Below are 15499 nucleotides of genomic sequence, written 5' to 3'. Positions count from 1 at the left end.
GCATTATGTGCTGTGGAAGGCTTGGGAGGAGAGCAAGTCGCTTCAGAGACTGCTGCTTTAGGGCTGGGCTGGGGGCTGCCCCTTGGTTGAAAATAATGTTCTCTCACCTTCGACAGAGTCCACGTTTCTTGCCCCTCCTGGGGTTCGTGGTCTGGTTGCAAATGGTGAACGTCAATAGGGTAAACAGTGGGCAGAGAGGAGGAAGTTGTAACTTCCTCTAGGTTCAGGGACCTCTTGAGAAGACAGTACTAAGGCTGAACCTCTAGGGATGTGGGAGTGAGTGGAAGGCATTTCTTTAAAAAAAAAAAGTAATCTGTGTACAGAGCCATGGACTTGGGCAAGCAGGGGGCAAGATGCCCAGGGAGCGTGGAGTGTGATAATAGGGAAGGAGAAGCGAGTTTGGGGGATAGATTGGGTCACGTGCTTTGAATGCCAGGAGGAGGAATTTGGCCTTGGTCCTGTCAGCACTAAGAACACAGGAAATATTTAAACCGGATGATAAGGGTTGTAGAGCTAGCCGCTGCGCCGCCAGGTCGATCTGAGAGTAGCGAGGGAGACCAGATGCCCCGAAGGCAGCCATCCGGGGAACGCAGTACACTTGACCTCGAACAACTCGAAGATACTTACTCGAAGATAAGTTTTTTCCTTAGGGTTTTCTTGACATTCTCTTTTCTCTAGGCTGCTGTATGGCAGGAACACAGTACAGGGTATCTACATAGCATACATGGCGTGTGTTCAGTAACTTCCAGTCAACAGCGGGCTGTGAGTAAGAGTTTAGAGAGGGTCAGGCTACATGCAGATTTTTAACCGAAAGAGGGACAGCACCCCTAATCCCTGTGTCACGGGTCAACTGTAATTGCAGGTGATGGGGCCTGAGCAAAGGCAGTGACAGGAAGGAACAGAACAGGGTTCAGTAGGTGACCCGGGGAAAGGAGCTGTCAGAGGTGATCCAAGATGTTCCTGAAGCCTGAGGGATGGCAAAGAAAGGTGAGTTCAGTTTTGGAAACGGAATTTCAGGGATCGAAACCTCAGACTCCCGGGAGTCTCGTCTCCCATCATGACAAGATGATGGCTCCAACCAGTAGAATTCCCACGGCCTCAGATCTCCAGTAAGTGATGAGAATCCAACATTCCCTAATTTTTACAAGGATGGAAACATTGCTTTGGGCATTTTTTTTTTTCCTTTCACAAGTTTAAAATTTTTAAAAGTTCAACTTCATTTTACTATCTAACAGCAGCTCTTTCCAAATTCCCTTCCAAGATTTTTCCTGCTCATCCATATTCTAAATATAGTTTCATCATGTTTGTATAATTTAACTTTGTCATTTAACTGCATGAGCCTTGGGAAGTTCTCACTTGAAATGCTGAAAGCACGTAAACTCTATGCAAGTGAGTGTATTAACACATCAAAGAGTATAAAGAACAGAAATTCCATTTGTACATAGAAGAGATTGGCAGTCATTTTTCCCCAGCAGTTTTGAATCATTTATGTTGGAATCTGAACAAAAAGCTAAAGATCAAGAGAAAGGTGGGAGCCCATCGGTTGGAGTTCCAGGCACACACCGGAGACCAGTACTGGCTCGTCCATCCTCGGTCCTGTTATGCCACCCAGGGGTCAGTACGGTTAGGTTCGGTTGCAGGTGAAGAGACTGTGGCACTGTCCACACATCCCCAGTGATGTCAGGTTCCTATTTGAGTGTGTGCCTTTTATATGCCAAGCACTGGTCTTTAAGGCACTGGGAATGGTTTAGGAAAAGACAGAAGCCCCCGTCTTCTCATGGAACGTACTTGCTGCTTACAGATTGGAATCACAGGGCTTGCCTCATGACTGTGTCATACTCCGCGCCCACTGTGGGCCAGATACTGGGCCAGTCGGCGGTCACTGGCAATTCACTGCGAGGCGCTCTCTCTTTCTTGCCAGCCCTTAGGAAAGGTGAAATGCAGTGCTTGTCCAAGGCTGTACCGTTTCTTCTAGATAACTCTGGGCCAGAAGACAGCAATAACGTTTGAGGGTAAAGCTGGATACTGCTTGTACCTCCCTGCCCCCCCGTGGCCCAGGGGAAGAAAGACCTTGGGAAGCTGAAGAGGAAGGCCCTAAATTTGGTTCATTTGCCTACTACCACATCTGCTGTGAGCTATAGGGGCTTCTGTGTACATCAGTACCTAGTCCCTTTTTAAAAGGCAAAGACAAGAGCTGGGAGAGGTGAAGGGATTTTCCCAGTGTACCATAGCTAGTGACAAAGCTAGATTCATTTTTTAATTTCTCCGGTTCTCTTCCCTGGTAAAATCTCATCACTTGATGATGTAAATACGGGAAGATATTTGAAGTCACAACAGCTAGGATTTGAACTCAGGTTCAAGTCACATGGGGTTTCCTCAAGACGATCTGTTTTCCTAGAACAGCTAAGTTGCTGCAGGACGATGGCGCTGACCCACTGCTGTGAATAAATTGTAATTGCTCCATCATTTGATCAAGACTCAAGTCTTGCCTAGGGGTGCCCATCTGTCCAAGCCCAAGTCATCCTCCCACATTCTGCATGCCAAGGAGTGAAGAGAAGGAGGGTGGCTCCATTTCAGCTTCTACGGTAGGAAATGTGCATTGATGTTCACAAAAAATGCACTCAACAGGCAATTTTCCCCAAAGCAGGAGGCAGCCAAAGAAATACAAACTCATCTGTAACCTCTTTGGATGCTCAAATCCACATTCCCTCTTCCACACTTTATCTCCTTCTGTTGCCCCTCCCCTCCCAAAAAAGAGTAGAAGACAAAAAATGAGAACAAAAAGGGTAAGGATACAAAACAGGAACAAATGTGGTAGATAATAAACTATCAATAATTTGGGGCGCCTGGGTGGCTCAGTGGGTTAAAGCCTCTGCCTACGGCTCAGGTCATGATCTCAGGGTCCTGGGATCTACCCCCACATTGGGCTCTCTGCTCAGCAAGAAGCCTGCTTCCTCCTCTCTCTCTCTCTCTGCCTCTCTGCCTATTTGTGATCTCTCTCTGTCAAATAAATAAAATCTCTTTTAAAATAATAAACTATAATTCATCACAGGTGAGTTCTACCAAACTTTTTTTTTTTTAAGATTTTATTTGAGAAAGCGAGCAAGAGAACACAAGCAGGGGGAGCGGCAGATAGAGAAGCGGACTCCCCACGGAGCAGGGAGCCCAGTGTGGGGCTCGGTCCCAGGACCCTGGGATCATGACCTGAGCTGAAGGCAGACACTTAACTGACTTGCGTGACCCAGGCACCCTGGATTCTACCAAACATTTAAAGAGTTAATACCTTTTTTTTCTCAAACGATATTCCAAAAACTGCAAGAGGAAAGAAAACTTCCAAATTCATTTTTCAAGGCCTCACCCTCATACCAAAACCAGATAAACCCCAAAAAAGGGAACTGTAGGCCAATATCATAAATATTGATGTAAAAATCCTCAACAAAATACTAACAATCCAACAATACATTAAAAAAAAAATCATGTGTTTCACCATCCAATGGGATTTATTCCCAGGATGCAACTCTGATATTTGCAAATCATTTGTGATTGTTCATCAATAAGAGGATAAAAACCTTATGATGATTTCAATAGATGCAGAAAAAGCATCTGACAAAGTACAATATCCATTCACAATTTAAAAAAAAAAAAAAACCCTCTGCAAAGTAGGTCTGGAGGAAACACCTCAACATAATAAAGGCCTTATGTGAGAAATCCACAACCAAAAAAAAAAAATGTCCTCCATAGCCAACATCATGCTCAATGTAGAAAAGCAGCACTTTTTCCCCTAAGGTAAGGAGCAAGACAGGAATGTCCTCTCTCACTACTTTTATTCAACATAGTATTGGAAGTCCCAGCCACAGCAATTACACAACATAAGTAAAAGGCATCCAAACTGGTAAGGAAATAGTAAAATTCCCACTACTCATAAATGACATACTATATAGAAAAGACCTTAAAGACTCCACCCAAAAACTCTAAGAACTGATAAATGAATTTCATAAAGTCACGGGATACAAAAATCGGTATACAGAAATCTGTCACATTCTTATACACTAACAAAGCAGCAGAAAATGAAATTAACACAGTCCCATTTACAGTTTCACCAAATACAGTAAAATATTTAGGAATAAGAGAAACCATAAAAGATTCGATCTCAAAAAACAGACTGAAGGTTGCTGGGGGGAGGGGGGACGAGAGAGGGGGGTGGGGATATGGACATTGGGGAGGGTATGTGCTATGATGAGTGCTGTGAAGTGTGTAAACCTGGCGAGTCACAGACCTGTACCCCTGGGGATAAAAATACATTATATGTTTATTTAACAAAATAAATAAATTTAAAATATTTAGGAACCAAAGAGGCAAAAGACTTGAAGCCTGAAAACTATAACACACTGATGAAAGGAACTGAAGATAATGGCAAAGAAATGGAAAACCCTTCCATGAACATGGGTTGGAAGAACAAATAATGCCAAGATGCCTATTATACCCAAGGCAGTCTACAGATTTAGTGCAATTCCTATCAGAATAACCAACAACATTTCTCACAAACTAGAACAAACCATCCTAAAATTTGTATGGAACCACAGAAGTCCCCGATAGTCAAAGCAATCTCAAAAACAAAAAACAAAACAAGGTATCAAAATTCCAGATTTCATGTTCTATTACAAAGCAGAAGTAAGTAAAATAGTACGGTGCTGGCATAAAAATAAACGCATTGATCAATGAAAATAGAACGAAAGCCCCTAAACCCACAATTGTATGGTCAGTTAATCTCTGACAAAAGTGAAATGACTATACAAAGGGAAAAGGAAAGGCTTCCACAAATGGTGTTGGACAATTCAAGAGAAACTGAACCACTTTATTTTACTCTGCACAAAAATACACTCAAAATGGATTGAAGACCTAAATATGAGACCTGGAACCATAAATATCCTAGAAGAGAGCACAGGCAGTAATTGCTCTGACACCAGCCGTATTTTCTAGATAATGTCTCCTGAGGCAAGGGAACTAAAACCAAAATAAACTAATGGGACTACATATAAAATAAAAAGCTTTCTGTACAGCAAAGGAAATGATCAACAAAAGGCAAGAGAAGATATTTGCAAATGATGTATCTGATGAAGGATTAGTATCCAAAATATATTAAGAACTCCAACTCAATACCCCCCAAACTCCAAATAATCCAATTTTAAAATGAGTAGAAGACATGAAAAGATGCTCAACATCACTCATCATCAGGGAAATGCAAATCAAAACTACAATGAGATATCCCCTCTCACCTGTCAGAAGAGCTAAAATCAAAAGCACAAGAAACAAGTGTTGGTGAGGATATGGAGAAAAAGGAACCCTTGTGCATGGTTGGTGGGAATGCAGATTGGTGCAGCCACTCTGGAGAACAGTATGGAGGTTTCTCAGAAAAGTAAAAATAGACCTACACTATGAGCCAGTAATTGCACTACTGGATATTTATCCAAAAAAATACAAAAACACTAATTCCAAGGGATACATGCACCTCTATGTTTATTGCAGCATTACTTACAATAGCTATGGCGGCAGCCCAAATATCCCTTCACAGATGAAGGGATAAAGATGTGTACACACACATACACACATACACACACAAAGGAATATTCTATAGCCAATAAAGAATGAAATCTTGCCATTTGCAACAACATGGATAGAGCTAGAGAGTATAATGCTAAGCAAAATAAATCAGAGCAATATCATCTGATCTCACTCATAGGCAGAATTTAAGAAACAAAGGAAAAAAGACAAACCAAGAAACAGACTCTATATACTACAGAGTCTCAACTATAGAGAACTGATGTTTTACCAGAGGTGTGGGGGGAGGGGCAGAATGGGGGATCCAAGAATACATCTATCATGAAGAAAAATAGAATGATTTTTTTTAAACTCTCCCCATAATGAAAAAATAAAATAATCACACCAAATATCAATGATTCAACAAAAAACAAGGACTTCTCGAGTGGATTAAAAAACAAGACCCAACTATATGTTGTATACAAGAAACCCATTTTAAATACAGAGAAACATTAAAAGTAAAAGAATAAGAACACCTGGGTGGCTCAGTCAGTTAAACAGCTGATTCTGGATTTCAGCTCAGGTCACTATCTTGGGGTCCTGGGATCAAGACCCACACCGGGCTCTGTGCTTGGTTGGGAGTCTGCTTCTCTTCTTCTCCCTCTGTCCCTCTCCCTGCTCATGTGTGTGCCCTTTCTCTCTCTCCCTAAGATAAATAAATCATGTAAAAAGAAAAGTAAAAGACTAGAGAAATAAACATCACAGTAATACAAATCAAAAGAAAGCTTGAATAGCTATATTAATTTCAAACAAAGCAGACTTCAGAACAAGGAAAATTATCAGGGGTAAAGAGGGACATTATATAATGATAAAGAGATCACTTCTCTAAGAAGATATAAAAGTCCTTCATGTATATGCCCTAACAAAGTATCAAATGCATGGGGTAAAAACTCACAGAACTGCAAGGAGAAAAAGACAAGTCCACTATCACAGTTGAAGACTTTAACATCCCTCTCAGTAAGTGATAGACCCAGCAGGCAGCAAGTCAGTAGGGACACAGTTGAACTGAACAGTGTCATCGATGAACTAAATCTAACTGACATCTATAAAATATTTCATCTAACAGCAGAATACACATATTTCTCAAGCCTACATGGAACATTCATGTAAACAGATTCTGGGACATTAAAAAACCTTAACAAATTCAAAAGAAGGAAATGTTATGTATGCTCTCAGACCACAATGAAACTAAACTAGAAATCAGCAACAGAAAGAGAGCTGGAAAATCCGCCCCCCACCAAATACTTGGAGATTAAACAACAAGTTTCTAAATAACATGAGTCAAAGAAGTCTCAAAAGAAATATTTTGACATAAATGAAAATGCAATTTAAAATGTGCTAGATGCAACAAAAGCAGTCCTTAGAGGAATATTTATAGCATTAAATGCACCTATTAGAAAAGAAAGGGGTGACTAGCTGGCTCAGTTGGTGGAGCATACAACTCTTGGTCTCAGGGTTACAGGTTCAAGCCCCATATTGGATGTGGACCCACTGGAAAAAAGAAAAAGAAAAGATCTAAAATCAGTAATCTATGCTTCTGCCTTAGGAAACTAGAAAAAGAACAAAGTAAGAAGACAAATAATGAAAATTAGAGCAGAAATCAATGAAAATGAAAATAAGAAATAAGTAGAGGGGGAAAAAATCAATGAAATCAAAGAATGATTGAGTGTTTTTTCAAGATTTTATTTATTTATTTGACAAGAGCAAATGAAAGTGCAAGCAGGAGGAGCAGGAGAGGGAGAAGCAGACTCACCACTGAGTAGGGAACCCATGGCAGGACTCAATCCCAGGACCCCAGGATCATGACCTGAGCTAAAGGCAGATGCTTCACCAACTGAGCCACCGAGGCACCCCAGAACGATTTTTTTAAATTAACAACTTCTAGTGAGGCTAGCCAATTAAAAAAAAAAAAGACACAAATTATTAATACCAGAAATGAAAGAGGCCATCACTACTAATCTACATCTACTACTAATCTACTACTACATCACTACACCTACTACTAATCTACTACTACATGATTACTACTACTCTACTACTACATCACTACTATATAACTACTAGGCCATCACTACATTCTGTGGACATAAAAGGGATAATAAAAGAATATTATGAACAACTCTCTCCCGACAAATCTGAAAATCTAGAAACAAAATCTACCAAAACTGACATAGAAATAATCTGAATAGGCCTATATCTATTAAAGAAACTGAATCAATAATTAATAAACTTCCAAAGCAGAGAGCCCCAGGCCCAGATGGTGCACTAGGGGATTCTATCAAACATTTAAGAAAGCATACCAATTCTCAATCTCTTCTAAAGAAGAGATGCTGAGGAAATACGTCCTAACTCATTTTATGAGATCAGCATTATCCCAATACAAAAAACAGACAAAAACATCACAAGAAAGGAAAACTACAGACCAATATTCATGAACATAAATACAAAAATCCTCAACAAAATAGTAGCAGATAGAATCCGATGTTGTGGTAGAAGAATTACATACCACAACCAGCTATTCCATGTATGTAAGACTAATTCAAAATTCAATTAAAACAATCCATTACATGACAGGCTAAAGAAGAAAAATGACACGAGCATACCAATAGGTGCAGAAAAAGCATTTAAAGAAATCTAATATTCATGACAAAAACTCACAGCAAACTAGGAATAGAAGAGTACCTTTTCAACTTGGTAAATCTACAGAAGACCTCCGGTTGACATCATGGTTAATGAAAAACTAGATCCTTTCCCCCAGGATCATCAACAAGGCAAAGATATCCCCTCTCACCACTCCTAGTTAACATCATACTGAAAGTCCTAAGGAATGCAGTAAGACAAGAAAAGGAAATAAAAGATGCAGATGAGAAGGAAGAAGTAAAACTTTTTCACAAATGATATGATCATCTGTGTAGAAAATCCTAAAGAATTGACAGAAAAACTCCTAAAGCAAGTTGTTTTCAGGATACAAGATTAATATGCAAAAGTCAATTATAGGGGCAACCGGGTAGCTCAGTCAGTTAAGTGTCTGCCTTCAGCTCAGGTCATAATCTCAGGGTCCTGGGATCAAGCCCCATATCAGACTCTGTGCTCACCAGGGAGTCTGCTTCTTCCTTTCCCTTTGGCCCTCACCCTGCTTATGCTTGCTCTCTCTAACAAAATCTAAAAAAAAAAAAATCAAGCAAAAAGTAAATTGCAGGGGAGCCTGGGTGGCACAGTTGTTCAAAGCAACCAACTCTTGGTTTCATCCAGGCCCAGATCTCAGGGTTGTGAGATCTAGGCTGCGATGGTCTCCACACTCAGCAGAGTCTTCTTAGGACTCTCTCCTTCTGCCCCTCCCCCTGCCAATAAATAAATACATATTTTTTTAAGTTAATTGCAATGAACAACTTGAAATAAAAAACAATACCATTTAGATTAGCACACACCCTCCCAAAATGGAATACTTATGTATAGATCTAACAGAATATGTACAAGATCTCTGGTGGAAGAAACCAAAGATCTAAATAAATGGAGAGACATTCCATGTTCATGGATTGAAAGACTCAATATTGTTAAAATGTCAGCTCTTTTCAAGTGAGCCACAGATTCAGTGCAAAGAAATCAAAATCCCAGCAAGTTATTTTGTGCATATCAACACAACTGATTTAAAAATTTGTACAGACAGAGGGGTGCGGGGGGGGAGGGGATGACAAGAATAGCCAACACAGTATTGAGGGAGAAGGACAAAGTCAGAGGACTGAGCCTACCTAACTTCAAGTCTGACTATAAGCTTCCATAATCACTACAGAGTTGTACTGGCTAAAAAACAAAACAAAACAAAACAAAACAAAAAACAATAAAAAAAAACAGATAAAACTAATCAATGGAACAGAATAGAGAACCTAGAAATAGACCCACACAAATAGAGTCAAGTGGTATTTGACAAAGGAGCAAAGGCAATTCAATACAGGAAGGACAGCCTTTTCAACAGATGGTGCAGGAACAAATGGGCATCTACATGGACAAAAATGAATCTAGACATACATCTTTACACCTTTCACAAAAAACTAGCTCAAAATGGATTACAGACCTAAACATAAAACACAAAGCTGCTATAAGCTAGGAAAAAATCTAGGTGACCTTGCATTTGGCAATGACTTTTTGTTTTATTCTTATTTAAGTAATCTCTATACCCAACATGGGGCTCAAACTCACCACCCCAGGATCAAGAGTCGCATGCTCTTCTGGCTGAGCCAGCCAGGTGCCCCTTGACAATGATTTTTTAGAGAGAACACAAATAGCATAATCCATGGAAAAAAATTGGCAAGCTGGACTTTATTAAAATTGAAAACTTCTGCTCTGTAAAAGGCACTGCTGAAAGAGTGAAAGACAAGTGACAAATCAGAATTAAATATTTGCAAAATACACACGGATCCAACACAAGACTTGTATCCAAAACACACAACTCTTAAAACAGTAAGAAAACAAACACCCAATTAAAAATTAAGGGAAAGATCTGAACAGACACCTCAGCAAAGAAGACCTACAGATGGCCAAGAAGCAAATGAAAGGATGCTCCACCTCGTATGTCATCAGGGAAGCACTGCAAAGTAAAACCGTGATGAGATACCACAGCGCGACACCTATGGCCATGATCCAAAACGCTGACAACACCAGATGCTGACATGACACGGAACAATGGGAACTCATTGCCAGAGGGAATGCAAAGTGGTACGGCCACTCCGGCCATCTCACCAAGCTGACTGTACCCTTACCGGCCGGCAGGCATGCTCCCTGGTATTTACCCAGATGAGCTGAAAATGCACGTCCCCATAAAGACGTGCACGTGAATGTTAATAGCAGCTCTATTGGTGACTGAAAACTAGAAGCCATTGGGCGCCCAGCTGGTTCCATCCGTAGAGCATGTGACGCTTGCTCTCGGGGTTGTGAGTTCGAGCCCCATGTGGGGTGTGGAGCCTACTTTATTTATTTATTTATTTGGAGCCTACTTTAAAAAACAAACAAATGTGGAAGCAATCATGATATCCTCCCCTAGGTGGAAGAACAGATAAACTGTGGGGCAACCAGACAATGGAAGGGGACTCGGTGATAAGAAGGGAGCCATGAAGCCACTACGAGACCCGGAGCAGCCTCCAATGTTACCACGAAGCAAAAGAAGCTGATTGGAAAGTCACATACAGTGATCCCAACTATAGGACATTCGGGAAAAGGCATAACTATGGACATGGTGGAAAGGCCAGTGGTTGCCGGAAGTTTGGGAAAAGGGAGGGAGGGACTCCATGGGGGCACAGGGCGGGCTTTTAGGGCAGTGAGACTCTGGCGCAGGAGACCACACTGGGGCTAGTGTGAAAGTGAGCATTTGTCAAAGCCCATCGGATGCCCAGCACCGTGAGGCCTCCCACGACACCGGGCGTCAGTGAACAGCACTGCGTCAGGACCGGGTCTGCAGCCGGAACACACGTGCACACGCTTCTAGGCCTTTTAGCTGCCCCTTCCTCATATTCCACAGCCACAACCCTTCCTCGCATTCCCTGGACCAGCCTGGGCCTAACTCCAGCCAACTGCCAGGATCCATGTGGCCCAGGAGCTAAGAGTGAATTTTACGTTTGTGAATGGTTGAAAAAAAGAAAATATGTCATGACACATGGAAGTTACACAAATATGAGCTGCACTGCCCACCCTCGGTGCCCAGTCATGTTCATTTGTGAAACACTAAGTAGCTCTCAAACTCTCAAATATTTACCGTGTGGCTCATTTTGGTGTGGCGCGAGGGAGCTGAATATTTATACTTCTGCGTGTCTCCTCACAGAAAGTTTGCTGGCTCCCATACAAAATGGTAAATCTAACCACAGCCTACATATGATAATGAGGAAAAAGGGAAAGAAAACCATTAAAAATATATAAACGGAGGGGTGCCTGGGTGGCTCAGTGAGCTGGGCGGCCAGCTCCTGATTTCAGCTCAGGTCATGATCTCGGGGTCCTGGGATCGAGCCCCGTGTTGGGTTCCCTGCTCAGCAGGGAGTCCCCCTTGAGGGTTCTCTCTCCCTCTGCCCCTCCCTCCTCAAATAAATCTTTACATATATTTACATATATATATGGATATATGCTGTCTCTAAAAAGTAAAAACAGGCATAAATATGTAGGTATGATCCTATGTTATCGTAACCAGTCAGAAGGCCCTGGGCGACCTTGTTCTTCCCTCCTTCACGGGTGAATTTTAATGACATAAATAATACCTCAGTGAAGCTGATACTTTTTTTTTTTTTAAGATTTTATTTATTTATTTGGCAGACAGAGATCACAAGTAGGCAGAGAGGCAGGCAGAGAGAGAGGGGGAAGCAGGCTCCCCACTGAGCAGAGAGCCCGATGCGGGGCTCGATCCCAGGACCCTGAGACCATGACCTGAGCTGAAGGCAGAGGCTTAACCCACTGAGCCACCCAGGCGCCCCAAGCTGATGCTTTAAGGGAAGGCTCTGCAGGCCACCCACGAGCAAGCTACAGGACAATCACTAGGTCCCTAGGGTAACTGAACTCAAGTCATTTGCCCAACACACAGCAAAGCCAGTCAGGAAGGCATCAAATGTGTAGCAAGAGAAAGGTTTACTTGAGAGGCAGCCCAGCGAGGAGCCAGGAGGCAAGGCTCAAATCCACCTCCCTAGAGCAGAAGAGTTGGGGCGTTTCAGGCCAAAACAACAGGCCTGGGTCAAAGGTTGCAGCTTGTTCTTCTTCGTCCTGTTGGTCCCTGGTTTCAAGCCACACTATCTTTTTATTTTTTTTTTTAAGATTTTATTTATTTATTTGACAGACAGACATCACAAGTAGGCAGAGAGGCAGACAGAGAGAGGAGGAAGCAGGTTTTGACTTCTTGGGACCAGCTCTCCAAAATAGTAGTTTCAGGTCCCTCAGCGGCTCGCTAGTCAGAGCAGGATTCCTCTGATGTTCTCCTTCACAGGGTGCCAGGAACCTGTGGAATCTTGTGGAACCAGCTTAATGTGGTGCTGAACCCACCACTTAATTCTCTTCCGTTGCCCCGGAGAGTTGCTCGTCAACAGCACCGTGAAGAGGTCCTGTCCCGTGAGGGCGGAGCTGGTCCTCCACGTGCCAGGTCTTACGGTCTTCGTGACACCACGTCTCCAGCGTTCAGGCAGGGATAAGGGCACATCGGTGGCGTTCATCAACCTGCCTGAAGCAAACTTTGAGTATTTCCCCGAGACTGAAGGTACCTGAGAATATCCAGTTCCCTAACATGAGCCCCATCGGGAAAGCCTAAGTCATGAAAAGAGTATAGAAAACGTCTTCCATAGAATGGTTCAGAGGGGCTGAAACATGCCTATTTCTAGAGGCCACTCTTACCCAAAGTAGGGCAACCAGCAAAGCTTTTTCCCAAGTCCGCTTCATGGCACACTTTTTGCCAGAGTTCTTTTAAATAGATGGTTCATTTTTCCAGGAAACATGTAATTTCCAGGGAATGCCCAAGGCACTGGACACTTAGTGTGACTTTCGGCACAAACGCCACTCCTTGTCACTCTGAATTGTTAGCAGCAATCCAAACATAGGAATTATTTTAAAGGTTTTGACAACTCCTGAGGCCTTCTCAGAATGCATGGAAAAGCTTCAAGCCAACTTACCCAGGAATCTACAGGAAGTAGCAAATATCAAAAATGACCAGTTGGTTTTGGCACCACGGTAAAATCTACCTGCCAGGCTGTCCAGGTTCAGTGCCTCTAAGTTGTTCTAGAGGCCTGACTTGGAGCATCTTCCGATGGAGTGGGGGCAGGCAGTAGCAGCTAGATAGATCTCCCCAGTTTGCAACGTGAAGGTCTCTGGCGATCTTTCTGAGTGGCCCATAGAGCAATGGGCATGTGAATTCTTCTCTTCTCAAGGTCCCCAAAGTATCCTGAGGTTCCTGCACCTGCCAGGAAATGACCTTCCTCACTCACCGGGTAAGGCTGCTGGGAACCCTGTAAGCCAGGGACCAGGCCAGCTTTCCCAAAGGGCTCATTGGTTCCATAAAGTCAACCTTAGTTCCTTGAAGCTGTCTGGTCACATCTGAGTCTGTGCGTGTGTCTCTCTCAAATATGACATTCCAGTCAAAGGCTTGGTCATAACAGGCTTCCAGTTGTGTCGTCATCTTCTTCTTCTTCTTCTAGTTCTGCTTTAGTTTTTTTGTTGTTGTTATTGTTTTAGTTCTGCTTTAATACAGTAAGATTTGAAAATACACAGATATCTAGGGGAAAAGGCAAAATGGTATGAAGCACTGAGAGCACAATTGTGCTTTAATTTGGGTCTGCAGTTTCCAGTTGTAACAAGAAACACACTTCTGAACAATGTCCACCAGCTCTACAAACACATCCAGTGGTAACATTAGAGCAATTCGTGCTTTACCTGGACTTGCCGAATACCCACTCCATAAATTCACCACGTGTTTCATCTGGGTTTTTCATAATAAAAGAGACATACCTGTGATTCACAATCACAGTCAGTTCTGAAGACTTAGATATGAAATTTTGCCTGTCAGTCTGCTTCTCAAACTAAATTTAAAAAAAGTCTAGGGGCGCGTGGGTGGCTCAGTCAGTTAAGTGTCTGCCTTCGGCTCAGGTCATGATCCTGGGGTCCTGGGATGGAGCCCTGTGTCGAGCTCTCTGCCCAGCAGGGACCCTGGTTCTCCCTCTGCCTGCCTCTCCCCCTGCTTGTGTTCTCTCTCTGTCAAATAAATAAAATATTTTTTAAAAAACAGTATGAATGATTCTTTAAAGCAATTTTATAGACATGGGCAGTCTAGTTAATTTCATAGTGATATTGGCTGACAATGATACAAAGGAAATACAGGTATTTTCCCAGACAATAGGATAGCTAAAGGAAGCTTTAAGAATTCATGAAGGAAAAAAAAAAAGGTGATAAAACTTGAACTTCTTTTTCAGATGTTCTAAAATTTCTATAAAACTTTTTGTTCTAAAATTATTCATTTAACTATGCTACATAAAATATACTGAATGCATTGCCTGATATCAAGATGGGAAACCCTCTCTTTTATATAATAAGATCTTCTCCTGGTCCATCTTGGCCCAAGCCCTGGTTGTCTGATGGCAGATTTCCCCAGAGAGGCCTAAAATTGTCATGAAAATCACTGTTTTCATCTACTGCTTGGTATTCCTGTTCAATTTCAGTGAAGAAGCCATTTCCAGATCCTGATCCAGAAACAGTCCTCAGAAAGGGAAAGATGTCATTCAAGTTCTGGGGTCTTGTCATTGAAGCAGGGTTAGTCCCTGGAGGAAGGCTTCTGTTGGGTTCACCCACCGGGAAGCAGGTTGAATGTTGGTCCCTTCTCCTCTGTGCAGTTTGCAGAATTCTGTCAGGCCTGCAGCAAACCCACCAGTACTTGGCCCTCCACACGGGACAACCGTAAACTGAAGAATCCAAAACCAGGCGGAGGGCAAGAGCCACGAGCAGCCCCACGGTGACCAGCTCACTTCAGTTCACGAATCGGAAATGTGGCAGCGTGCACTCTGTCCCTCGTAGAAAGCGTTCCCAAACCTCAGACCCTGCCCAGAACCCATGTCACAATTTCCTCTCCCTGGCTCCTGTCCCTGTCTGTGCCTCCCGACCCAAACTGCTGCCCTTCCAACTTGCCTCGTCAGAATGAGACCAGAAGAGAATATGAGAACACTCACTGAGAGTTTCTGGGTCTTGGAAGGCTGGAGTAGGGACAAAAGTTAAATGTCTTCTATGTGCTGACAAAGGAGTATTTTACCAAATTTCTCAAAGTCATAGATAGCTTAAGAGAAAAACGTGTTAAGTCTGGAAGAACAAACATCAGGGACCCAGCCATGTTTCAAACAAGAGTCATTTAAAAAAAATTATAATCAACACCTTTCCTATTACTACTTTCAAGATATCA

The 15499-nt window shown here is 42.4% G+C and overlaps 1 pseudogene; it reads right to left on the bottom strand.

Annotated features, from left to right (window-relative positions):
- Nucleotides 1–11854: 11854 nt before the first annotated feature.
- Nucleotides 11855–15072, bottom strand: LOC131809964 (serglycin-like; annotated as a pseudogene).
- Between the last annotated feature and the right edge of the window lie 427 nt (nucleotides 15073–15499).

This window comes from Mustela lutreola, chromosome 10, assembly GCF_030435805.1.
Source record: "Mustela lutreola isolate mMusLut2 chromosome 10, mMusLut2.pri, whole genome shotgun sequence".
NCBI lineage: Eukaryota > Metazoa > Chordata > Mammalia > Carnivora > Mustelidae > Mustela > Mustela lutreola.
This window is presented reverse-complemented; position numbering and strand designations above follow the sequence as displayed.